This window comes from Rana temporaria, chromosome 4 (genome assembly GCF_905171775.1).
Source record: "Rana temporaria chromosome 4, aRanTem1.1, whole genome shotgun sequence".
Classification (NCBI taxonomy): domain Eukaryota; kingdom Metazoa; phylum Chordata; class Amphibia; order Anura; family Ranidae; genus Rana; species Rana temporaria.
The window spans coordinates 322,835,991-322,863,249 of record NC_053492.1 but is presented as its reverse complement, the minus strand read 5'-3'; the positions used below and the strand labels follow the sequence as shown (position 1 = coordinate 322,863,249).

The following is a 27,259-nucleotide window of genomic DNA, read 5'->3' as shown; positions in this document are numbered from 1 at the left end:
GTGAACGGATGGACTCTACATGCCCGGTTCCCACCGTGAAGCATGGAGGAGGAGGTTTGATGGTGTGGGTGTGCTTTGCTGGTGACACTGTTGGGGATTTCTTCAAAATTGAAGGCATACTGAACCAGCATGGCTACCACAGCACCTTGCAGCGGCATGCTATTCCATCCGGTTTGCGTTTAGTTGGACCATTTATTTTTCAACAGGACAATGACTCCAAACACACCTCCAGGCTGTGTAAGGGCTATTTGACCAAGAAGGAGAGTGATGGGGTGCTGCGCCAGGTGACTACCTCTTGAAGCTCATCAAGAGAATGCCAAGAGTGTGCAAAGCAGTAATCAAAGCAAAAGGTGGCTACTTTGAAGAACCTAGAATATGAAATATATTTTCAGTTGTTTCACACTTTTTTGTTATGTATAATTCCACATGTGTTAATTCATAGTTTTGATGCCTTCAGTGTGAATCTACAATTTGCATAGTCATGAAAATAAAACTTTGAATGAGAAGGAACTTTTGGTCTGTAGTGTGTGTGTGTGTGTGTGTGTTAGAGAGATACACATATATATGTGTGTGTGTGTGTGTGTGTTTAACCACTTCCAAACCGCTGTACGTCTTTATACGGCCTAACTTTAAAGATGGATATCTCGGTAACGGCAGCAGCTGCTGCCACAACCAAGGTATCCATCTTTAGTGTCAGCGGTTCTGTTAACGATAATGGTGGATCTCGCGGCGGATTCGCCGGAAGATCGCCGTTGGCGGCGGGAGCGGGCCCCCTCTCCCGCGCCCTCCGCCGCTTACCGGAGCCGTCGGTAGCGGCGGAGGAGATCGGGTGCGTTCGGCTGCTGACTGGGGACGAGACTGAAGGAAAAATCTCCTTCACCCGTCCCCATAGCTCTGCTGGGCGGAAGTGACGTCAAAACGTCAGTCCCGCCCAGCCTCTTAAAGAAACTTTTTATTTTTTTTTGTCATTTGAAAAAATGACAGTTTAAATTTTTTTTTTTTTTTTTTGCATTTTAGTCTAAATATGAGATCTGAGGTCTTTTTGACCCCAGATCTCATATTTAAGAGGACCCGTCATGCTTTTTTCTATTACAAGGGATGTTTACATTCCTTGTAATAGGAATAAAAGTGATCATTTTTTTTTTCCAGTGTAAAAAATACTAAAATAAGAAAAAAACATTTTTTTTTTTTTAGAGCGCCCCGTTCCGACGAGCTCGTGCGCAGAAGCGAACGCATACGCGAGTAGCGCCCGCATATGAAAATGGCGTTCAAACGACACAAGTGAGGTATCGCCGCGATTGTTAGAGCGAGAGCAATAATTATAGCCCTAGACCTACTCTGTAACTCAAAAAATGCAACCTATAGAATTTTTTAAACGTCGCCTATCGAGATTTGTAAGGGTAAAAGTTTGACGCCATGCCACGAGCGGGCGCAATTTGTAAGCGTGACATGTTGGGTACCATTTTACTCGGTGTAACATTATCTTTCACAATATATAAATTGGGCCAAATTTATTGCTGTCTTATTTTTTAATTCAAAAAAGTGATTTTTTTCCAAAAAAAGTGCGCTTGTAGGACCGCTGCGCAAATATGGTGTGACAAAAAGTATTGCAATGATCGCCATTTTATTCTCTAGGGTATTAGAAAAAAATAAATATATAATGTTTGTGGGTTTTAAGTAATTTTCTAGCAAAAAAAACTGTTTTAGTCTTGTAAACACCAAATCTGAAAAACACCCAAAGTAGAGAAGTGGTGTGTATGTATGTATGTATGTATGTATGTATGTATGTATGTATGTATGTATGTATGTATGTATGTATGTATGTATGTATGTATGTATGTATGTATGTATGTATGTGTGTGTGTGTGTGTGTGTGTGTGTATATTATAAATAAATGTGTGTGTGTGTATATTATAAATAAATGTGTGTGTGTGTGTGTGTATATTATAAATAAATGTGTGTGTGTGTGTGTATATTATAAATAAATGTGTGTGTGTGTGTATATTATAAATAAATGTGTGTGTGTGTGTGTGTATATTATAAATAAATGTGTGTGTGTGTATATTATAAATAAATGTGTGTGTGTGTGTGTGTATATTATAAATAAATGTGTGTGTGTGTGTGTGTGTGTGTGTGTAATATATATATATATTTTTTTATTTTTTTTCATATTAAATTGTATGTGTATGGTGTCAGCTTCAATCTCTTTAGGTATACCAAGGACCTGCATAGGTTGACTATGCATTTAATGGGTTGTCTTGATTGTATGGTGACCCTAAAGCGAGCCATACGTTATACAATCTTATTGTAAATTTTTTCTTTTTAGATTTAACAAAAATGAGGTCAAACCTGAACACAACTTTCAGTTTGTACCCAATCAGGCAGGCCCTTGCACGGTATAGACAAACATAAATCTAAAGATTGTACAGATTTTGTAAAATGCAGTGTCACTTTCTGTAAGCTGCATACCTTCCTAGCTATTTTCAGTTGACTACTAGTTGCCCTGCCCCCTATGTGATGGGGGGGGGGGGGGGAATGATGTGCTTTGGTCCATATCAGTAGAGTAGACTGGGGTGACAACCAGGGTTCCCTCTATAGATACAGTGGAGTGAGGTAACCACCCAGGAAAAAAAAGTGTTGTTGGCAGAAGAAAATAAACATGGGGGGGGAACAAATGCAGCCACTACTCCAAGGACTAGTAAGCTGCCATATATTACATTTTTGAGTTTACTTTTTAAAGTATAATTCCAGACTTCACTTTTTAAATGGTTTCTTTTACTAAATGTTTCAACCACTGTGTGTGTGCTGTACTGGAAGTAGTATTAGTTTAAAGGGTAACTCCACTTTTGGGGGGGGGGGGTAGCAAAGAAGAAATGTAGCATATACAATTGCAACACGAGTCATGTTGTAATTGATAAATTAACTTTTCCTTTTCTGCAGCCGCTGTAATTTTCTTAAACTGCAATATGGCTACCTGGAGTTGTTCTGAACACAGAATGTGTACTGACCACTCCCCAGAAACCTTTCCTGCTTGTGTGATTGGCTCACCAATTTTTCCAGAAGTATGCACTGAGATTTAAGGTATCCCCTAGAACATAAATGTCATTTTTGGTGAGATACTCCCAATAGGAACATGTCTAAAGGGATTGTATACAATGATACAAGTACAAGGATTCTCCTGAATGGAACAGGCAATCAGCTCAACTGCAATTCCAGCAGCAGATAGGAAGTTGCTTGTTCTGCTGCCATAACCCTGCCCTGTAGCTAATGCTACTTTGGTCCATTACAGCACGCACACATGTGACCACATGGTTTAGTAACAGAAATAGTTTGTTTGGGACAGTTTGGTCCATAGAAACTATAAGATATTTGAAGACACTTCGATTAGGCCTCATGTACACTGCCGCTGGTAAACGGACATTTAGGAGCAGTTGGGCATTTTTGTTTTCAGCTGCTCCTGAACTCTCCTCTGTTATCTTTATCAGTTTATAGTAGTTTGTAGGCAGTTGGGTTTAGACTGAGGCTATATTTGGGTAACATTCTGTAATTTTAGGATAATCCTCTTTAGAACTATCTTGGTAGATGCTGAAGTGTTAAAACCAATATGGATTAGGATGGCAGAAAACTGCCTTTTTACAGGCAAAAAGTAAGTATCTAGGGTGGTGTCTGCTGTCAGTGTACACTTGTACTACACGATATAGCCATTTCACTAGCCAGGAGAATATGTCATTGATGACAAAGTGCTTCCTTATCTTGTTTGAGGCAACTAAAAAATTATCCCTTGCCATGGAGCTGCCTGCACTTCAAGGGTTAATTGCTTGTTTTGGTCTAGGAGACCCCTAAAAAAAATGTTCTTATCCAATCCTCTATACCTCTCTGCAGTTAGACAGTTTGACACAGCTTCTTCTCCCCCACTCTACAGCGGTCTATGGTCCTGAGGTCAAGACCAAAGGGTCTATGACCTGCATTGTACATGACACCGAGGCACAGTCCACTGCAGGAGTGCCACCTGCCAGGGAAGTTGAGGATCAGGTAAGTAAAACTGTTTTCTCCCCTAGACCAAAACAAGCTACTAACCTTTGCAGTGAGGGGGTGCATCCCCACTGCACGGGGTAATTTAATATCCTGGAGTGAGGATTTCAAACTGCTGTTTTTTTTTTTGTGTTTTTTTGTTCTATACCCCCCCCCCCCCCTCCAAGTGAGGAATACACAAAACTGAACAAACTGCCTGATCAGCTTTCAATCATTTTGATAAACTGCTGAAATTATGTATTTATGGCTTGCAAGGTTCTAACACTATGGTCTCATTCACATGTATGGGCAGCATATTTGTGCAGTGAGTTTGGCCAGGTGCTTGCATTGATTGTGGACAGGAGGCCTGTAAAACCCAATGGGTCTGATGTAGTCTGCGCTTGTAATCATTGAGTGATTGGAGGAAGATGGGGGCAGATTAGTGGCTCTGTATGCATACTGTTTGTGTCCATGGCTCCAACCTGCCCCTAACAGCAGATAAATCGCTCCACATGCAGTTTATTTGGACAGCTATGGAACCTGGATTGTGTTCTTTAGGCTGCAGCCATTCAGCCTGAACATAAACACCTAGCTGTAGCTGCCAGAGAAATATGCTAATCTGGGATGTGTACAGCCATGAATGAATGTGAATGACCCTTATAAAGTTGGAGAAAATCTTGGCTTGACAAATTTTTGTTTTGAATCTAGGAGGCAGCTTTTTTTTTTTCTTTTTTAACACTTTTTTTTTTTATAATTTATTTTATTAACCACTTAAGCCCCGGACCTTTAGGCAGCTAAATGCCCAGGCCAGGTTTTGTGATTCGGCACTGCGTCGTTTTAACAGACAATTGCGCAGTCGTGCGACGTGGCTCCCAAACAAAATTGGCGTCCTTTTTTCCCCACAAATAGAGCTTTCTTTTGGTGGTATTTGATCACCTCTGCGGTTTTTATTTTTTGCGCTATAAACAAAAATAGAGCGACAATTTTGAAAAAAATTCAATATTTTTTACTTTTTGCTGTAATAAATATCCCCCAAAAACATATCTAAAAATTATTTTTTCCTCAGTTTAGGCCGATACGTATTCTTCTACCTATTTTTGGTAAAAAAAAAATCGCAATAAGCGGCGATCAGCGATTTGTTTTTTTTTTTTTTGTTTTTTTTTCGTGACTGGCGGACACTTCGGACAATTTTGACACATTTTTGGGACCATTGTCATTTTCACAGCAAAAAATGCATTTAAATTGCATTCTTTATTGTGAAAATGACAGTTGCAGTTTGGGAGTTAACCACAGGGGGCGCTGAACGTGTTAGGCTTCACCTAGTGTGTGTTTACAACAGTAGGGGGGTGTGACTGTAGGACTGATGTCATCGATCGTGTCATCCCCTTTATAGGGGAGACACAATCGATGCGCCGCCACAGTGAAGCACGGGGAAGCCGTGTTTACATACGGCTCTCCCCGTTTTTCAGCTCCGGGGAGCGATCGCAACGGAGCGGCTATAAACTAATAGCCGCGCCATCGTCCTAGATCGCTCCCCGCGGGAACCCGGTCGCCGCATGTAGCGGGGGGGGGGTCCCGATCGGACCCGCGGAAAGGCAAGGACGTACCTGTACGCCCATTTGCCTGTACGTGCCATTCTGTGGACGTACATATACATGCGGCGGTCGGGAAGTGGTTAACGACCAAACCCCTTCCCTTATGTTGCCCTGATGCATGACACAGGTTTATACATGGAGGCGTTGCTATCTGAGGAACGAAAAAACTTTAGCTCTGCTATGGTAAGCAGCAGAGCTAAGTGTTTTTTGTTTATGGTCACCTTTGCCTACTGGGCCCTTTACCCCCTTCCTGCCCAGGTCTGCTTTCAGCACTGTCACACTTTGACAATCGAGCGGTCATGCAACACTGTACCCATATGATTTTTTTTTTTAAACCCCTTTCTTTTGGTGGTATTCACCCCTGGGGTTTTTATTTTTTGCTAAACCAAACAAATACTTTTTTTTTTTTTTTTATTATTATTTCTGTTAGAACATTTTGCAAATAAGTAATTTTTCTGCACTGATGGGGTGGCACTGATATTGCCAGTTACCTCATGCTGTGACAGAGAATGACAGTACTGCTGATAACCGGCATGTCTATTTACAATGGGATCAGCTGTGATTGGTCCTTTACCGCAATCTGTGATCAGCTGTGTCTAAAGGACACCGATCATAGCGTGCTTGATGTGCACAGCCTCGGGGGGGCATGCAGGGGCTTGGTTCCTGTTAGACACCCTTTTTTTTTTATTATAGATCAAGTTATAAGTTGTTTTCAGTTGTGGCAGATGTACGATATGTAGAACATGCTCTTGCAATAGAAAAAGGAAAACCACACGATTTCAGTCCCACACCGCCATGGCAACCTTTTTATTTGTTCTAAAGCCTAACGTTTGGACTTGGGATAAAGTGGGAGTGATGGGTGGAACCTTTGTCAGATTTTTTTATTTATTTTTTATTGCTGAATGTGTCCTGCTGGGAACTTCACCCTTTTATACAGATGACTATTGTCACTTGGCCTCAAAGTGGGAGAAAATGTACTTCTGTCACTGGAACAGCAGGGTAAATCTAAAACACACTAGTTCCATTGACGCTAAAGCCAGTTATATCTTAGATTTCCATATGAACATTTGTAGGAAAGTTCTTGGTACATTCGATGGCTTGATGAATTCTGCTCCAAAGTACTTTTAAAACTAAATGGAAAATGCCAACTTTAAAATTAATAGACTTTCCCAAATAACCACATTCACTGTAAGAAATTTTGTTCAAGAAAAAATTTCCACCCTGCTCCTTCAATTTTCTCTAGTCAATGTAGTTGAAAATGCACACTAATTGTTAGAATTTTCAATTTTATTTTTTTGTGTGGTAAGCTTGGGCCTCCTGTACACTGGGCATTAAGCCCCAGTGTTTGAGGCTTTAGTATGTGCATCGTCCATCCCTGCTGCTGGCAGCCTGTCATACTGAGTCTCTGGGGGTTATTTACGAAAGGCAAATCCACTTTGCACTATAAGTGCACTTGGAAGTGCAGTCGCTGTAAATTTTAGGGGTAGATCTGAAATGAGGGAAAGCTCTTCTGATTTTATTATCCAACCATGTGCAAGCTAAAATGGTGTGTGTGTTTTTTCTTTGCATGTCCCCTTTGATCTACAGTGAAAAGCACTTCAAAGTGCACTTTGCACTACAAGTGCAAAGTGGATTTGCCTTTTAGTAAATAACTCCCTCTGACAGCTCATGGGAAGTGCACCTAGTAGTACTTGTGTTTTAGGGCAGTATGTCCCCAAGAATAAGTGCTTGGAGCATAAGCTGTCTATCTCCACAGTGTGACATAGATTCATGCACTATATATAAAAAAAAAAAAAAGTATTGTGAAATGTGGTCATAATAATTGCCCTTAAAGCAGTTTAAAGCTCTCATTCTTAATTTTTTTTGATCGCATGAAGCCCTAAAATGCCAGTTTGACATGCCTGACTTAAAGCAGAGTTCCACCCATTTTGTCGCCTCTCCCCCTTCGGTGTCACAATTTGCACATTTTTCGGGGGGAGGGGTGGGCAGGATACCTGTCTTTGACAGGTATCCTCTTCCGCTTTCCGGGAGTTTGTGCCACGGCCCATGACGTGACCGCTGGGCTCCCTCCCCATGTCGCAAGGCCAGTAGGAGAGAGGAGCGGGGCCTCTGCATGCGCAGTAGGATTCCCAGTGTGAAGCCGTAAGGCTTCACTGACTGGTTCCCTTACCCACAATGGCGACGGCAGCACCCGATAGCTGATGGAAACATCGGCTGCGGTGCTGACATCGCTTGACTACAGGACAGGTAAGTGTCCTATTATTAAAAGCCAGCAGCTGCAGTTTTTGACAAAATAATTTTTTTTTTTTTTTTTTTTTGGGGCAGACCTCCGCTTTAATGAAAACTGTAGTGCTTCTCCTTGGTTAAAAATACTGAGGTATGTGGGTGGTGCCTTCAGACCTAGTCATTAATCATTTTTAGTGATGACTAATGGTGCAGCGTGTATAGCTTGCTTGGTGAAAGAATTATTGCAACTTTCACTTTTTGTTTTTTGTTATTCCCTCATTTCCTGTCCTGTAGAAACTATGATCAGAGCAGGGGTCCTCATTGGTGGAATACCTCCTTTCTATTTTGACAGCTCAAAGCGGAGTTCCACTCTAAAGTGGAACTTCCGTTCCATCGGATTCCCCCCCCCCCCCTCTGGTGCCAATTGGCACCTTTTCAGGGAGGAGGGGAGTGCAGATACTTGTATAATACAGGTATTTGCACCCACTTCCGGTGAGAGATATCTGCAGAATCCTGCCCATGGGGGCCCCCCCCCCCCCCCAAAAAAAAAAATCTGTGTTCTGGGAAACGCACAGTTCCCCCGAACACAGCGGGGACCAGTGAAAATGCGTGGCACGACTTGCGCATGCGCAGTAGGGAACCGCGCAGTGAAGCCGCAACGCTTCACTTCCTGGTTCCCTCACCAAGGATGGCGGCAGGGGCAGCTGAGAGACAAGCAATTGCTTGCCTTCAGCTGCCGACATTGCGGGCACCCTGGACAGGTAAGTGTCCATTAAGTCGGCAGCTGCTGTTTTTGTAGCTGCTGGCTTTTCATTTTTGTTTAGGTGGACCTCCACTTCAAGTTTTGGGCTCTTCTCTTTTTTTTTTTTTTTTGTTTGCCGTCACTAGGACAAAGGGTGTGAATGTTCCTAACTGAGACACAGGTGGCAATAAATGGTTTACACCTAGCAACTCTATCCCAAGCTAACAATTTTTGGCACCGGTGTTCCAGGAATTCATGTGCAGGCATTCCTAGTCATGTCAAATAGGACACACCACAATTTTGACATTGGCATGCACGCTGTGCATTCAGGGACCAAACGCGCATGGAAAATTGGGAGCAGCAGCTGTATTAGTTTATTTGAATGGGACTGCCTGCATTCAGATGCATGAGACACCTGTGCATGCAGAACACAGTCCTCACTTGGGTGTATGGTTAACCATGCCTGTGTGAACTTGGAAACACGGGTGTTCACAGTTCAGCTATGCTGCAGGTAGCTTACCAAACCTTTGAGAGGCTGGCATCTTCTGTGACAGGACAGATATGAACATTTAGGGCAGTATGTGCCAGGGGGAAACTACTTGGAATGCAGACTTTTTTGCGTTGTCGGCATGTCATTTACCATAAGTCTATGATTAATTTATACACGGGGGAAATCGGTTACAATCTGATATAGATGACACTGCAGCCTGAAGGCATGAACCTGATGGATTTCACTTTTGTCAATAGAGCCTCCAGCATACAAAAATATAAATGACGCAGCGCTCATGAATTTTCCACTATTAAAATATGGAAATAAAACAATGTCCCAAAAATGTAAAAAGTGTCTGTCTTCAACATTGTGAATGATTTTCATATTGTCTAATTCCTTTATCATAAGACCCCTGTTCATGTCAGAACACAGTGCGTAAAACTTGCTTTTGTGCACGTTTTCCACACTGCATTTGAGATCTGCAGCTGATGTCAATGTTAGCCGAAACCCCAAATGCAGGTTGCAAGCGGCATCAAATTGCATGATGCAGAAATGCCATGTGATTCGGTAGCAGTGCGTTTCCAAAAGTAGTGCAGTTTGACCTCGTTCAAAATAAATGGCTTTGTGTGACTACTAGTGTGAACTGGTCCTAAAACTTTACACACCTGGCACACAACCACAAGCATTGGGGGGGGAATGTCATTCGCCCTCATCTGCCTCATTCAAGACAGACAAAAGCACATTTTCCAAAATAGGAGTTGATCCAATTTAGTAGAATCATTTCCAGCAAAGCAAGATCCCAGGTGGCAGGCTCCTTATATTGGCTGCTCTATTTAGCATATAAACCGAAAGCGGAGAAGAATCGCACATGGCTTCAAATAGCTTCATAGCTTTTTACTATAAAAGATAAAACTGCACTTGCAATAAAACTAGTGCACATTGGCTTCATATAAAAAACCATGCAGTAACTCGGAGTTTGTCCCCTTTCCGTTCTTATCCTGCAGCTTTCCTTTATCTCCTGTTCCATGCTGAAGATCGACTCGCCACCCTTTAGGCTTGGTTCACATCTTGGCATTACGAATCGTGGGCGCAATCATAGGATGCCTATGCGATCCCGTCGCTTCCACTGGAACCCTTTCGGGTTCCAGTGGAAGAGATATACTGTACCGTATTTATCGAGGTATATCGCACACTTTTTTTCAAAATCATGGGTGCGCAATATACGCCGATACCCGCTTTCCCGCGCCGAGTTTTGAATACTGCGCCGACATATACCGAGCGCAGTACAATCGGGTATAGTCGGCCAGTCTCGGCTTCTTCCGCTGTCAAGTCCTGGACGTACAGGACGTGAGCGCGACAGTTGCCGAGCCTTGTCGAGTGTACTGCGCTCGGTATATGCTGGCGCAGTATTCAAAACTCGGCGCGGGAAACGAGCTGGGAGGACGCCGGACCCGACGAAGAGGACACCCGAAGCCGCAGACGGACGCCGGATTCGCCGATGGACGCCGCGCAAGACGCCAAAATTGTAAGTACAAAAAACTATTTTTTTCCAGAGGAATGGGGGCAACTTTAGGGGTGCTCGCTATACGCGGGAGCACGCTATACCCCGATAAATACGGTATATACTATTTAGAGGTTGAATCTAGTAAATATCAGAAAGAATTCATTCAGTGAATGTACAAAGATTTTTCGTATGAATATGCTCGTCTGAAAATGTATCCATATGGCTAGCATAAGGCTCGGTACACACCTATGCAATTTGCTTTTGATCTGTTTTTACAGTGCTTTTTGCTGTGTTAATTTTTGCGCATGTGATATTATATATATATATAATTTTTTTTTTTTTTGGGTTATGATATATATTTTTTGGGTTATGAAATTAGTAATCGATTAATTTCATCAATTAGTTGTCTATTAGTAGTTTCGGCCCTAGGGGTGACATAATGATCACATGAGGATCTACTGATTCCTGCTCATCGATGGTGACCTTGGCTGTCACTGACGGCTCGCGTTAAGATCTGGCAAACGCTAGAAGTGACAGTTGCTGGCCTTTTGTAAGAACTTTATAAATGTGTCTAGAAATGCACAGTTGACAGGGAACATAAATATTCAAATTGCAGTCAGGAAAAGGTTAATGTTCGTAGTTTAGGCCAGTGTTTTTCAACCTTCCTTCAGTCAAGGCACCCTATATAATTGTGCACAATCCTGGGGCACACCAGTCTGAGGGCTTGTTTGCCAGGAGGTGAACCCAAATGCACTCACTTTTTTTGCATGTTCCCATGTGCCGCATTAGCTGCTCTATGCTTGTTAAACGCACAAAATATGCTGGCATGATTTTTTTTAACTTGCGCCACAACAAAACGCATGTTACTATGGTATAGGGCTGAGAAAAAGATTTGATTTAAAAATCGAGTTGGTGGGAAAAAAAAAAAAAATTTTCCCCAGGACCGGCACTGACACCGCGCCGGTCCAGAGGAGCTGCGGGCATGAGTTTTTAAGCGAGGCCCCAGCTTCGGCCTCGCCTAAAAACTCATGCTCGCAGCTCTTCAGGACCGGCGTGGTGTCCATAAAAAAATAATAAAAAATTAAATAAACTTGAATCGAAACGTAAATTGAGTTTGGTCCCTTTCACACGGGGCGGATCAGTAATGATCTGCCCCGTGAACATCCGCTTGCTCAGCGGGGATCGCTCCGTTGATCCCCGCTGAGCCGGCGGATGACAGGGCGGTCCCCGCACACTGTGCAGGGACCGCCCAGTCTTTTCTCCCCTATGGGGGGATCGGATGAACACGTACCGTCTGTCCGTGTTCACCCGATCCGCCAGACGGATGGAAAAGTAGGTTTTTCCTCCGTCACACTTTGGCGGAGCAGGTCGGATGTCAGCGGGCATGTCACCGCTGACATCTGTGGCTCCATAGAGGAGCACAGAGCGCCCGTTCAGGTCTGCCTAAAAAACTGGCAGGTGGACCTAAATGGGCCGCCCGTGTGAAAGAGCCCTTAGTGTGTGTGTGTGTGTGTGTGTGTTTTATTTTTTGTTTTATATCGCCCAGCTCTAGTATGGTACCATGCATTTTAGCAGGCATCAACGTAATGTATGCATGTTTGCAAGATGCGTGGGGGTGCCATTAAAGCGGAGCTTTACCCTAAAACAATTATATACCATTACATCCAGCATACTAACGACATGTACAGTATGCTGTTTTTTTTTTTCCGCTGTACATACCGTCTTGTAGTTCTTTTTCACCCGGGTTCTCACTACCGCCGGGAGTAGGCGTTCCTTTAAAGAGGCGTAGATGATTGACGTGCGGATAAGGCGCGTCACGCGTTCCGAAAATAGCCGAACTTGGACTGTCCTTCGCAACCGATGACATCATTGGTTGGTAGGACACAGGTGGGTGATCCACACACCTTTTTTCTGACAAGACTACACATGGCAGCGGGAACGGGGAGAGAGCCAGGAGAAGGGTGTGGGTGATGCTCTTCCTCTTGTCTCTACACAGGAGATGCAGGTTTGCGCTTTGAGGTAGTATATGTTCGGACAGTTTTTTGTCCTTTTTCTGCAGCACCCCAGTTAAACACTGGTCTAGGCAGAGGTGCACATTTTTCTTTTTCTGCCAGCTGGACAGTAAAGTGCATGCAGGAATGGGAAAATTTGTCATGTAAAGGCACTTTACTGATGAATCCTATGTAATGTGACCATTTAAAGTGGTTCTAAAGGCTTGGTTTATTTTTACCTTCATGCATTCTCTGCATTAAGGTGGCTCTCTTCTCACAGCACAGAGAGGTAGGAGCCAATGACTCCTGCTGTCAGTCAGTTCCTGTGGAGATTGCTAAGAGGGCACTTTCCAAAGGAGGAGACAGGTGGGTGTGCCAGTGGGTGATTCCAAAAGAGGCGTTTTGGGGCTGCTTTGTGCATAACCATTGCACAGAGCAGGTAAGGATGAATAAGGCTGCTTATACATTATACAATCTTGTACAATTTTCCTTTTAAATTTGCCAAAACCATATAATATGAGGTCAAACCTAAACGCGTATGCATTCAGGCAGGCCCTTGCACCACATAGTTGAAGGTAAATCTAAAGGCACTTGAATAAGAAAATTGTATAATGTATGACTAGCCTTTTTTTCTTCGCTTTAAAAATATGTTTTTGAATAACTTTAATAAAACATGCTGAAATCTAAATGGTCTTGGTGCTGGACATTTTTTTTTTCTTTTTCTAAGGTAATTTTAATGTTGTACGGCCGGGCAAAACTGCATCACTTGCAATACTGACAGATACTTTGGTGTTTGTGATGGCTCTATTGTTACGCTTCACATGCATGCCTAGGATGCGATCACGAGCATATTGTATTTTGACACCGTGCTTGTAGTAGTGCAAAAAGTTATGAAACAAACTGCAGTCTCATGGTAGATGCCTCAATGTTCCTGTTTTAGTGTCTCGTTATGTAACAAGATTGATGTTGCATTACCAGAATAACCAGTTTGCTACTAGAGGAATTTTTTGCACACAAGTTCATCTGCATTTTTGGCTTGAAAGTTACCCTGAAAAGGTTTTTCAGGAGGAGGGGCCTGCTAATTTTACAACAATTTGCATAATACTTCCTCTAGATTTATCAAATCCTATATTGTAGCAGAAAATGCGCTAAAATCTATTTTGATGCACAATCCCAATTTTTATTTTTGAGAATAAGGCTTTATGTACAAAAAGTTTTACAACCTCCTGAATGATTTAACTTGACAGATGGTAACCACCTTTTTAAAAATGTCAGTTTTGCCGCATTTAGAAACTATAATATATATATATATATATATATATATATATATATATATATATATATATATATATATATATATATATATATATATATATATATATATAATTATAGTTTCTAAATGCGGCAAAACTGACATTTTTAAAATAGTCAAAAATTTAACGGGTGTGAATGAAACGTGGCTAAACGTTAGTTACAGCTTTTACACTTGTTTACAAGCTATTTACAGGCGTTCTATATTCCAGCTCCCCTATGCACCAATATACCCATTCATGTACTTTCCATTAAATCTACAGTCTCTTGCGTTTCTTGTCCTAATCCATGTTTCCATTAGTAAAATGTTTCTTCATGATCAGAAGAAAATGCAGGAAGGAGTTGACCAGCTGACCTCATTGGCACACACCCTCCCAGGTGCATATTTTTTTTTGCATTTCCTTTAAAAAAAAAAAAAAAAAAAAAAAAATCAACTAGTGATCACCCTACTCAATAAATATACAATCAGATTGCATAGTGTATGGCCATGTTTTATACACCTTAAATTACTAGTTGAGCTTTCAGTGCCAATAACCACTTGCCAACCGGCACACGATAATGTATGTACAGGTACGTCCCCATTAAATTGCGCCTTGGTGGGCGCGCGCCGCCGGAAGGGCCACGCTTGCCCGCTTCATACTCTGAGCATTCCCCCGCGAACTCTGTCTGTCGTGGGCCAGCGATCATGACACAGAGCTGTAGAACGGGGAGATGCCTATATAAATGAGGCATTTCCCTGCTCTGCCTAGCAACATGACAGGGATCCAATGCTCCTTGTCATCAAGAGCAGTGATCTGTCATGTTGTAGTGAGCCCCCCCCTCCCCAGTTAGAATCACTCCCTAGGGCACACTTAACCCCTTGATTGCCCCCTAGTGTCCTAGTTAACCCCTTGAGTGCCTCCATGCTGAAAATGTAATGATGTGGGCTGTTTTGGTAGTAGTAAGGTGGGGTCTTGACGTCCTCTACAGTCAGCTGTTGGTCAAATGTTTGTAGTGAAGCAGGACAGTGAACCTGATCTATGCATATTCTATATAGGGGGTACCCAGAAATAAAAAAAAATGATTTAATTTATGGGCCTTTCCAGACTTTGTGTGTATCTGTTTTTACAGGAGTGTTTTTTGTAAATGTCTTCAAACCTTGTTCACTGTGACATTTTGCGCTTTTCTCTTCTAATTTTTGGAGGTGATCTGGCAAGTATAAATCGCTTTTAGGCTTTGGGGACACTTTTTAGGCATTTAAGATAAGTTGTGTTTGCGCTTCTGCCAATAGTAATGAATGTCTGAAAGTGGGTATAAGCTGTGCTCGCCTAAATGCGTTCATGGGTGTAAAATCTCTGAATGTGGCATTGGTGCTATCATCCACAAGCCGATCCCTTTCCCCCACCAATTCTTCCAGGGAGGCCCCTCCTAATCTGCAGGTGTATTTTGGGCACAGAAGTGAATTTCTTGTTAATGAACTTCATGTGCCATATGTACTTTAAATGCCTATGAACACAGGTTTGACCATGCAGGTGTATAGCCTCACACTGGTGAGGCCTTACTCTATCCAGATTCCAATGCTGATACACTACAAAAACAAATCTCCTGCGCTCCGGTATTTTTTGGAAAGGTGTTTTAAAAGATGGTAAAACTCAATTACAACTCAATTAAAAGGTGTCTTGCAGCCCTCCTCAGAATCGTTGGAATTCATAGAACTAAAAGAGACAAAAAGAGGAAAACGGAGGGCGCACCGACCTAGTGTGATACTGATTGATGAGTTTTATTAGAATAGTAAAAACAAATCATTATACTCACAAAGGGAGTGTTAAAAACAGGCCTTGAGTAACAATGCAGCAAAGAACCAACACCATCGGCATAACACGATATTGTTTTGATCCGTGACCGTGGTTAGGGCTGACGCGTTTCAGGGGAGAACCCCTTTCCTCAGAGCTTGGTGGCTGCAGACCACCAAGCTCTGAGGAAAGGGGTTCTCCCCTGAAACGCGTCAGCCCCAACCACGGTCACGGATCAAAACAATATCGTGTTAGTCTCGCCGTCTCTCCCTGAGTGGACAATGTTATAATTAATATGCCTGACCTATCTGCCTGTTTTGACTCCCATACACGGCTGATTTGCCTGGTTTAGTCGTCCCCTGTATGCCGGCACCCGCATTTGTTCCTTGTGGGTTACTATCAATAAGCGTACGAAAGCTTCTGTTGTCATGGCTAGCGCCCTGCTAAATGTCCTGCTGCTGCTGTCTTGCCATTGCTGAGCCGCTACTATCTCTGCTATTACTATTGCTGTCTTAGCCGCTCCCACAACTGCTTCCATCACTATTGCTGTCTTTGCGGTGCTTCAGGATATGATTAAGCTATGGCTGTGACTGGAATTTGAAGTCGGGAAAGTTTCAAGCTCTCTACCTGTGTCCGGACTTCCTGTGCTGTGCCGTGCTGCTTGTTGCTCTGCCGCTGTCCTCGCTGCTCCGTCTCGGTGGTCCGGTTCTCGGGTGTCGGATCTCTGGGCTATCTGGGTCTGTCTCTGCGCCAGCCGCATGCTCCGTGCTTCGTGACTCCGTGTACCCCGTGTGACCCGTTGTGTACCCCGCTTTGGGAGCTGGGGTGTGCAGGGACGCGTCGAGTTCTGTGCCTTTCCATTGGCCGGTTGGAGTGTCACATGGCTATGTGAAGGAGGAATCCAGACTGCCCGGACTGTAAGGAGGTGTAAGGAGACGAGAGTGTGATCGAGGCGGATTGAATTACAAATCTCACAGCGTGGGAAGCCGAAGGAAAAGAAAGATAAGACTGGGCAGCAGCAGCCGTGGGGTAAGCTGGACTTTAAAAAAAAAAAAAAAGAAAACATGATATGGGACATGATATGATATGATATGATATAGCTTGACTTAAAGTAAAGGAGGAGATCTTTGCAGGACTCTCTAGAAAATTACTGGATTCTTTAATTATATCTCCTAAGTGCCGTTGAAAATGAGTACTTAAGCGATTGCATATATATATTGAATATTGAAAGTGATCACTTGGAGGCCCTTTTTTTTTTTTTTTTGTGGTGAAGGAGAAAGGAAAGGGGACTATTGAAGTCCATTTAAAAACCCCAAAAATGTATATGAAAGATACTGACGGCTTACTCCTCTGAACTATTTAAAGAATAACATGTTAAAGAACCTTTTTTTGAAGCATACAAGACATTAGGGAGAAGTTAACCAACTTATAGATATTTTAGTTGGTGATAAATCGGCTCCCCCTTGGCCCTCCTTTCTTTTTTGCTGATAATTTCTGACTGGACCAGCACTACTAAAAGAAAAGAAGAAAGTTTTTATTTTTTTTTTTTTTTTTTTTTTTTATTTTTTTTCTCCTGGTTTTTTTTTTTCTTCTTTTGGACGCTAGAACCAGCCTTAGAACCAGCCCTTATAGTATAGGCAATTATTGGTAATTACTGGTAATTGGTAACTCAAAGTGATTTCTTTATTTCTGGTGGGGTAAAATTGCTATTGTTGGATTGCCTAAAAGCATTTTCTAGTAATTTTGTGACACGTTACCCGCATCTCCCCCCCCCTTGTGTTTTTTTTTTTTCTCCCCCCCCCCCCCTTTTTTTTTTTTTTTCGCAACAGACATCGAGACTTGAATACAGAAGGGATAGAGGTGGAGGGGAGGGGAGGGTCGACTTATTCTCCAAATTCTGTTTTTTTTTTTTTATCGCTTTTTCTTTTTTTTTTTATGTGTATGCAATATCGGTTGTATCTGATATCTAATATTTAATACCTATTCAGGACTTAAAATAGGAGGTTGTAAGAAGTGTAAAAACCATAAGTGGTAAATACCACTCCTTTGCCCTCTATCACCCTTTATTATCCCCCCCCCCCCCCATTAGGAGGGCGCTCCAAAGTGTTAAAGAGCTGTCTAAACACATAAGGAGAGGTAAAAAGATCTAAATTGGTATTGAAATTCAATAGGTATCCCAAAACAAGCCCTAGTAACCCTAGAGAAGGCAGAAGGATGGGGGGAAGGGGGAGAAGGGGAGGAAAAACAAATCCAATTGACAGTAGTAATTCTATAAAATCATATTTGGTATCGGAACAATTGGATCAGAGGGGGGACCAAGGAGTAGCAACCCCAGAGGCAATAACCCAACTAGCAGAAATACAGGGGAAGGATACGGATAGAGGAGAAGGGGGAACACAACATGATCCACTACAAAAGAAAATGGAGAAGGATATAGACAAGCTTCAGGCACTCCCCACAAAGCAGGATATGGTGGAAATGATGGCCCACTTAGAAGGTATGATTAAGAGAACTGAGTGCTACTCGAACGGATATACAAAATGTTTTACATAGAGTGGAAGAATCAGAAGCCCACCTAGATGAACACAAAGATGCAATTCTGGAGTTAAGGGAAAGAATCGACTTGGATTGGGTTGAAATGAGAAATATCCGGTATAAATTAGAGGATCAAGAGAATCGGAATAGACGCAACAATTTGAGGATACGCGGTTTGCCGGAATCAGTGGATAATAGCAAGCTAGAGACCACGATCCTCGAATTGTTCAATAAAATCTTAAAGAGAGAAGCAACAGCACCGATTAGTTTTGAAAGAGTACACAGAGTCCAAAGAATAACTAACCCACCAACAGGTATAGCGAGAGATGTAATAGCAAGGTGTCATGGATCTTGAGATATTAAAGTGTTTCTACTTGACATCTGTTACACAGGAGAGGGACATTCAATGCAAGGACACCGGCTATTGAAATGCTAAGTGGAACCAGCTAGAGAAATACCTTTTATTGTGCTCTGCAGGCTAAGAGCGGGTGTCGGAGACGCTCCGTCTGGCTAAAAAACTATGGATTGAAGGTTAATTGAATCTAGAATGTATGTGTGAAGATGTATGTGTTTATTGTTCTAAAGGTCAGAAGCCTCCTGTCAGCTGTATTGAATTAGCATTCTATTGTCTAAAGCAATGTAACCTCTCAGAGGTAGTAATTAAGTAGACCGGGTTATTGTGTACATTGATTACCCCCTGGGGCTTCTGTCTCAATACACAAGTCTTTCTATCCAAGCTATTGGACCAATCCCTGTTGACAATTTCAAGTCCTCATTTGCATGGTCAAGGAGGACTTGAGTGAAGACTGGATATACTTTACAATTGACCAATAGGAAAGCGGTTGTTGGGAGTGGGATGTTCCAAATTCTGTATAAAAGTGTGCTGTGTAATTGAAAATAAAGAGTCCTGTTGGAACTTACATACAGCCTGCCTGGTGTTTGTTCTTAATGGGTCCGAATGGCACATAGCTGTAATTCGGATCCCGGAACCTTGGATGACTGGACCATCAGACGTTGCAATCTGCAAGCTGACTCACTGGTAGCAGAGGAGTGTCGGGAGAGCAGGACCTGGGCGAGGAAGGATCTCGTCACATTGGTGGCAGCAGTGGGATTTGCTCTCCAGTTACTGGGACAACTCCAAACCACCACCATGAATGACCAGCTATGCAGCCTGCAGGAGAACCATGCTAAAAGACTTGCTTGAGAGCCGTGGAGGGACCGGTGGGAAGAACAAGGCCACCCTGATCATTGCGCTAGCCGAGATGGATCAGAGGGATGGTGATGCAGGACCCCGGTCAGTTGAAGACTTGTTCCAGCAGCGAGTTCAACAGCGGTTGGCATTATATGGTGCGAACCCATCAGAGACCGCCATACAGAATACCATTAGAGACCTCCAGCGGCAGGATGAGAGAGAACGAGAGCGACAACAGAGAGAACGAGAGCGGCAACAGGAGCTGAGAATTGCAGAAATACGGCGATCGGTGACAACGCCTAAAGAAGCAGCACCAAAGGAAAGAAGAGGAGAGGTACAGATACCAGTAACCATGGAAGAGGAATTCAGCAGGAGGTTGCGAGAGAAGCAGATACAGCGCAGAGGACCAGTATCAGAGGAGGTCCTCCTTGGATGGTCTGATTCGATCCGCTGCGAACTCTGGAAAGAAGCGCTAGCCCGTGAGCAGCGACACCAGGGAAAAGCTCTCCCCTCCATCCATGTAAGGTACTGGTCACAGTATGAAGTACGGATGCTGTTATTGGGGGAACAACCAAAGCAGGAGTTGACAGCAGAGTTAAGCAGGCTGATCCGGGCAGAGATGCGGTTGGACGAGAGCTACAGAGCCCTCCGGTGGTATGTAGTCCAAGAGTGCCCGTGGTCAGCGGATGACAGCCCCACGGAAGGCTTTGGCTATGATGGCCTGGGATTGTTGTATTGGAGGATGTCCAGGGATCCCAACTTTGGGAGCGATCGGGAGTGGCGTTGGGAGGAAATAATGGAGCACAGAGAGCGAAGACTGAATGTCCCGGAAGTGCACTGGTTACAGGAAGATTTGGAATTCCTGGCCGCTCAGGAATGGGAACTGGAAATCGCCTACAAACAGCTGCTAGACTTCGCTCAGCAGCAGGGTGAGGTTCCCTTTACATGGAACTTTGAGGAAATATCAGCTGACAGTGATGAAATCCTGGCTGAAGAATCGGCAATGTGGCAGAGTAACAGTGGGCTTTGCCAACCTGCCCCTGTAGCTATGGACCCGGAGGTCTTATGGCGGATGCAGCAAGCGCTGACTGACCTTGATGATCCGGTTTCTGCATGGGATGATTTTGAATGGAGGATTGTGCCTGTCCAGCAGTATGCCAGTGAATCGGCAGTGGAAAATCTGGAGATGGCCATTCCCAAAGCTGAAGTACTGACCGCAGGGCCGAGCTCTGCTAACCTCTGCTCAGTACCTATAGCATCTTCTGGGTTCCATGGACAGAAGATGGTGAACCTCTATCCCCAGACACCAGTTGTAGAGACAGGGGATTTGATAGACTTTTCTGCTGAGGAAGAACAACCTGGGGAGCCTCCAGCAGAAGTGCTGGCAACAGGGCGGAGTGCTAGCCATCTCTGCCCAGCACCGGGACCAACTGTGGAGTTCCAGGGAGCCGGGGCGGTTGGCCCCCCTCCCCAGCAACAAACTGAGGTGGTAAAGCTCGTACTCCCAGCTGAATTACTGGCAGCAGGACAGGATGCTACTGGCGGCTACACCCCACTACAGCTTGAGCGGATATCGGTGGATGGGACTGTGGTCTCCACTCACAGCAGCCCAGCGGAAGAGCTGGCATCAGAGCAGAGTGCCCCGGGCCTCTGCTCTCAACTAACAGAAGAGGGGGTTCCTGTGGTAGTGGATGGGACTCCGATCTCCACGAACACAACCCCAGAACATGGTGCGGCACTGAGACAGGAGGATGTCGGCTTTGCTTTGCAAGCACCGGGGGATTTTTACCTAGCATCAGTGGATGGGACTGCAGTCTCCACTGGTATACCCCAGGAATGGTGGCCAGTTGGCCCAGATTCCCAACGACATGATGAACTGAGCCCAGCCACCCTGTCTCCTCTCCAGCGGCTGAAAGGACTCCAGGGAGAAGGGCCAGTCCAGGCCTCTCCCCAGCGGCAGGCGTGTTCTCTGAGAGAGGCAGAGATTGGCTGGGTGAGTAATGCTCTGTTTGGGACAAGTTATCTGGGGTACTGGGTGGGTACCGGAATTGGGGTCTCTCCCAGTGTTAGTCTCCTGCCAAAGGGGGTGATGTGTGACAGACCTAGCCGGGACAGGGGCTTTTGGAGAGGACTGAATGTGAGCCTCTTGCCGTCCGATTATGGGCCAGGACCTCAAAACAGGAAGGCAGATGGGTCATCCCAGCAGACAGTCCTGGAACTTTAAGACTATTTTCCCAACATCCTCGAGTTGACCCGTTTGGGTCCCACTGCGGCTGTTGGACTGTTTCCCAGGGGAAGTAATGTCATGGATCTTGAGATATTAAAGTGTTTCTACTTGACATCTGTTACACAGGAGAGGGACATTCAATGCAAGGACACCGGCTATTGAAATGCTAAGTGGAACCAGCTAGAGAAATACCTTTTATTGTGCTCTGCAGGCTAAGAGCGGGTGTCGGAGACGCTCCGTCTGGCTAAAAAACTATGGATTGAAGGTTAATTGAATCTAGAATGTATGTGTGAAGATGTATGTGTTTATTGTTCTAAAGGTCAGAAGCCTCCTGTCAGCTGTATTGAATTAGCATTCTATTGTCTAAAGCAATGTAACCTCTCAGAGGTAGTAATTAAGTAGACCGGGTTATTGTGTACATTGATTACCCCCTGGGGCTTCTGTCTCAATACACAAGTCTTTCTATCCAAGCTATTGGACCAATCCCTGTTGACAATTTCAAGTCCTCATTTGCATGGTCAAGGAGGACTTGAGTGAAGACTGGATATACTTTACAATTGACCAATAGGAAAGCGGTTGTTGGGAGTGGGATGTTCCAAATTCTGTATAAAAGTGTGCTGTGTAATTGAAAATAAAGAGTCCTGTTGGAACTTACATACAGCCTGCCTGGTGTTTGTTCTTAATGGGTCCGAATGGCACATAGCTGTAATTCGGATCCCGGAACCTTGGATGACTGGACCATCAGACGTTGCAATCTGCAAGCTGACTCACTGGTAGCAGAGGAGTGTCGGGAGAGCAGGACCTGGGCGAGGAAGGATCTCGTCACACAAGGTTTCTGGACTTTAAGGTTAAACAAGAAGTTGTACAGGGACTGAGAGGCTCAGAGCCAGTGAAATACATGAGTGCAGAGATCCTGGTCTTTACAGACTTATCACAAGAGACCCTGGCTCGCAGGAGGGCATTAAAGCCCCTGGTAAAATTACTACAGGAGAAAAAAATTATTTACAGATGGGGATTTCCAGCTTGTCTAACGGTAAATAACCAGGGGATTTCAGCCATACTGCGATTTCCAGAGGACTTAAAAAGTTTTTGTAAAAAACTGGACCTACCAGTACCACAAATAGAAAATTGGGAAAAAAAAACCCAGAGTGGAAACAATTAAGAGAACAGCCGTGGGTGAGGGTCTAGAGTCCTATGTGTTCTTTATGTATTTAAACAGGGGGAAAAGGTTAAAAGGGAAGAAGGTAAGGGAAAAGGGAAGAAGGTAAGGGAAAAAGAGAAAAAAGGGAATGGAAGAGGAGGGAAAAAGAAAGGAAAGGGGAGAGAGGAAGGAAAAAGGAAGAAAAGAGAATGAATAAGATGGGAGTCTTTTTGCAGGTAGAGGAGGGAGTAAGGGAGTGTCCTCTTGGGGAGGGTACGGTGAGATGGCTTATGCCCTGCCGGCCTCCGTGGACCATTCCCGTAGTGGGGATGAGGACCCGGCGACCGGCAGGTCATATTGAGACCCCTAGGAGCCAACCCCAACCAGTTGGACGCCTGTTTTTGGCGACAGCTGGATGGGATATGACATTGATATTCAATGGAGGGGGGAGGGAGGGGATATTGGGAAGAAGGAATGTGTAGTTTAGTAATTTTTGTTTTTATGTTAGTCGATTGGGTCAACACAGAGAAAAATAAAAGTTAACTTCTCCTCAGAAAAATATTGCTTACATCTGAGAAATGACTCCCTTAAAAATAGTTAGTTATAATGCCAGAGGTCTAAACAACCCTAGTAAACGACATCAAATACTGCAAGAATTAAAAAGCTGGACAGCGAATGTCGTTTTTCTGCAAGAAACTCACTTTAAACATTCCACTAAGGTGGGACTGAATACTATTGGCTTTCCGGTATGGATGCATGGTTACTCCTCGGACAAGAGATCTAGAGGAGTGGCCATAGGCTTTGATAGGAATACCCCATTTACTTTAAAGGCAATGGAGTCAGATCCAGAGGGGAGATTCTTGTTTGTAAAAGGTTACTTGTTTAATAAGGAATACACGCTGGTAAACATTTACTGCCCTAATGTTCATCCTAGTTTATTTTTGAGAAATGTATTGAAAAGGTTAGAGAACTTTAGGGAGGGAAAGGTGATCATGGCGGGGGATTTAAACTTTGTGTTCGATCCATGTTTGGACACCCAACCCATCTCTCTCCGATCAGAGGGTAAACATCTAAGGTCAGTTAAACAAAAACTATATCAGCAGCACCTGGTAGATGCTTGGAGAGTCCTGTACCCAAAAGGGAGGGACTATACATACTTCTCCCAGGTGCATTCTTCTTATTCAAGAATAGACTATATTTTTTTAGACCATTTGTTATTAGAGGGATTGAAAAAGGCAGAGGTAGTCGATCACCCTCTCCGATCATGCACCGGTCATAGTCAGCCTAGAGCTGGATGATGTACCGGAAAGACAAGGATCTTGGAGGCTGGACGAAACACTTCTGGATAATCAGAGTATAGCAGAGGATTTGGGAAAGGAGTTGAATTTCTTTTTTGCAGAGAACAACATAGAGAACATTGCACCATCTGTTTTATGGGAAGCACATAAGGTCTATATGAGGGGGAGATTGATCGCAGAGGGAGCAAAGAGGAAAAAAATTTGGACAGCACAAAAACAACTATTACAGGATATTCAGGATTTAGAACAGAAACATAAAAGAATAAACGATAAAGAGGTACTGATTAAGCTGTTGGGGAAAAAAGGGAAGCCCTGAGAGACATGTTACAATTAGAAACTAAACGTATTTTTAATAAAATGGCTAAAAAACAGTATAAATGGGACAATAAACCGGGGAAAATGCTGGCAGGACAGATTAAACCCAGGAGAAAACCAAATTATATAGCTAAGATTAAAAACAAATTGGGGGAAATTAAACATTCCACCAGAGATATCAGCAAGATTTTTATGGAATATTATCAACAACTATATAGAGTAAATGACGTACAGGATCCTGGGGATATCCAAGATAGAAAAGATAAAATAAGCAAATATTTAAGGGGAATTAAGTTACCAGAGATAACGGAGGATGATTCAAAAAGACTAGATAAAAATATTACTAGAGAAGAAATAGAGCTGGCCATAAAAAACAGCAGATTGGGAAAAAGCCCAGGCATCACAGAGATTTATTAAGGAATTAAATAATGATTCGACACTTAACAGGGAAGGGAAGTGGGCTTGGTGGGGTTTCCCCCTTTTTTTTTTTTTTTTTTTTTTTTTTTTTTTTCCCTTTGGGAGGGAGATGGAGAAAAAGCATAAGAGAAGGGGGAGGATAAAGGTAAAGGAGAAGGAGAAAGATAAAAAGGTGTAGGATAGACCCATATCGAAAATGTTGTCATGAGTGTTGTTATGTATATTTAAGTAATGTTGAGTGTATTTAAAGGTGAATTTTTTGTACACGTTTAACACCAATGTAATATAATGTGAACTGTGTATATGTTTTAAAATTTTTTGAAATAAAAACAAATAGAAAGAAAACAATATCGTGTTATGCCGATGGTGTTGGTTCTTTGCTGCATTGTTACTCAAGGCCTGTTTTTAACACTCCCTTTTGTGAGTATAATGATTTGTTTTTACTATTTTAATAAAACTCATCAATCAGTATCACACTAGGTCGGTGCGCCCTCCGTTTTCCTCTTTTTGTCTCTTTTAATGCTGATACACTGCCAGCTAGCAAGCTGGAAGCAAAGATTTTTGACCCAAGATGTAAAGCAGAGCAGTGTGACTGGCTGTGTGCATTTTAAAACTGAATAGAATTTAAACATTTTTTTTTTGCATTTTATGTGCTTCAACCTTTTGTATCAGTAGTTACAAATGAAAGCAAGGAGTTGATGTATCCTAAGTAACTATAGCCCATCTCTGGCACCCTAGTAGACTTTTATTTTTTTAAATATTTTTTTTTTAATCATCTTTTATTTGATTTTAAACAGCCAAAAACAAAGTCCCAGAAACCTAAGGCATTCCTCTAATTTGGCCCCCTCAATTCACGTATAACAGGGGTATCAACATACAATCCAAAGAAAAAATTCAAAAACATTTCCCTATCATATCATTCTCCATATGTAAACGAGGCAAGAAAAACCATACTACATTTTAGATATTCTTGTCTTATCCTAATTTCCCTCCCAGCTATCAGTCATCCGAGGTCAGCTCTCTACTCTAGTAACACCATCACTACCTCAGTACCGTTTTGTCCCCTTCCTGTCGGGATACCAATGTCCCGCCAGAATTGGGGCAATTGAACTGTCTCTCTCTGTTTTGCTTTACTTGATCTCCCTTATACCCCCCAATCCATAACCCCTCCCCCAAACTAAACAGACAAAACCCCCCCCAAAAAAAAGAGAGAGAAAGAAGAAAAATAAAAAAAAGGGACAAAACCATGCCTGCTTGTCTCTCCCCTTCGGACCCCACAACGGCCGCCCCCCCTTTAATCCACATCCATCAGGGCCTTCCCCTCCTCTGAGTATCTAAATATGTTCCATTCCGTCCACGTTTCCAAGTAGACCTTCCTCTTCTGCCTTGAAGTCCATACTAAGTCCTCCATTCTGTTCAGGTCTTCCACTCTATTAAGCCACATCCTAGTGGATGGGGCCCTTGTCTGTTTCCACAACCCTGGGATACAGGCCCGGGCCGCGTTTAAGAGGTGGCATACCACTGATTTCCTGTAGCGCCTCACTGGTATCCCCACATCCTGAAGTATAAAAAAGGACCACTCGGCTGGTAGATGTTCCTTACTAAATCTTTGCGTTATTTCCCGGACCTTTCTCCAGTAGGTTAGGATCTTAGGACAGTCCCAAAAAATATGCATTAAAGTTCCTCCCTTCTTCCCACATCTCCAGCATCTGTCTGTCGTATCTGGGAAACATTTATTCAATATCTCGGGGGTACGATACCACCGAGATAGAATTTTATAATTCATCTCTTGTGTCTTTTTATACACATGGATGTTTCAAAAATATTCCCTATTATCTTAGTCTTTTGATCTTCTGTAAAGGGTCTTCCCAGTTCCTGTTCCCACTTATTAAAGAAGGGTATCTGAGAGTCCTCTGTTGGGATATTGAGTAACTCACTAATTCTTGAAAGGGAGTGCCGTAAGACCCCTCCCCCACTACAATATCTCTCGAACATTGTCAGTCTTCGGCAATATCTGGCTGGTGGTTTTAATGTATCTAAGAAATGGTGCAGTTGTAAGGATCTCCAATAGTCTAGTTGGTAAGGCAGATCTTCCCTCTCCATCTCCTGCCTGGTAATCCATGCACCCTCCCTCAGAAAGTGCGATGCTTGGAACCGCCCCTGTTCCATCAATTTACTAAAGGGGCCATTCATCGCCCCTGGTTCAAACTGCGGATTTCCCAAAATTGGGAAAAGCGGTGAGTCTTCCGTTGACAGTACCCCCTTACAAATGGCTTATGTGCCACCCGCAAGGTGGGGCCTATCAACGGATGCCTCTTCATCTCTATTGGGAGTCCCCGATAGCACCATGCCGCCCGCCGTAAAATACTACCACACTGGTCCTGCTCTAACCCTGGCCATAGCTTTTCTCCAGCATGTCGGCTCCAATCAATAAGTCGACACAGTAATGTCGCTTGGTAAAATCTATAGATATCTGGGGCCGCTATTCCTAA

The 27,259-nt window shown here is 43.4% G+C and overlaps 1 protein-coding gene and 1 long non-coding RNA gene across 2 annotated transcripts in view; both read left to right on the top strand.

Moving 5' to 3' along the window:
- The window catches only part of IRF2BP2 (interferon regulatory factor 2 binding protein 2), an 87,410-nt gene that overhangs the window by 2,574 nt on the left and 57,577 nt on the right, over positions 1-27,259 (top strand). The window lies entirely within an intron of this gene.
- LOC120937446 lies at positions 15,885-22,594 on the top strand. The gene is made up of 2 exons (XR_005748712.1): positions 15,885-18,516; positions 22,428-22,594. It is a non-coding gene; the product is annotated as an uncharacterized LOC120937446 (long non-coding RNA).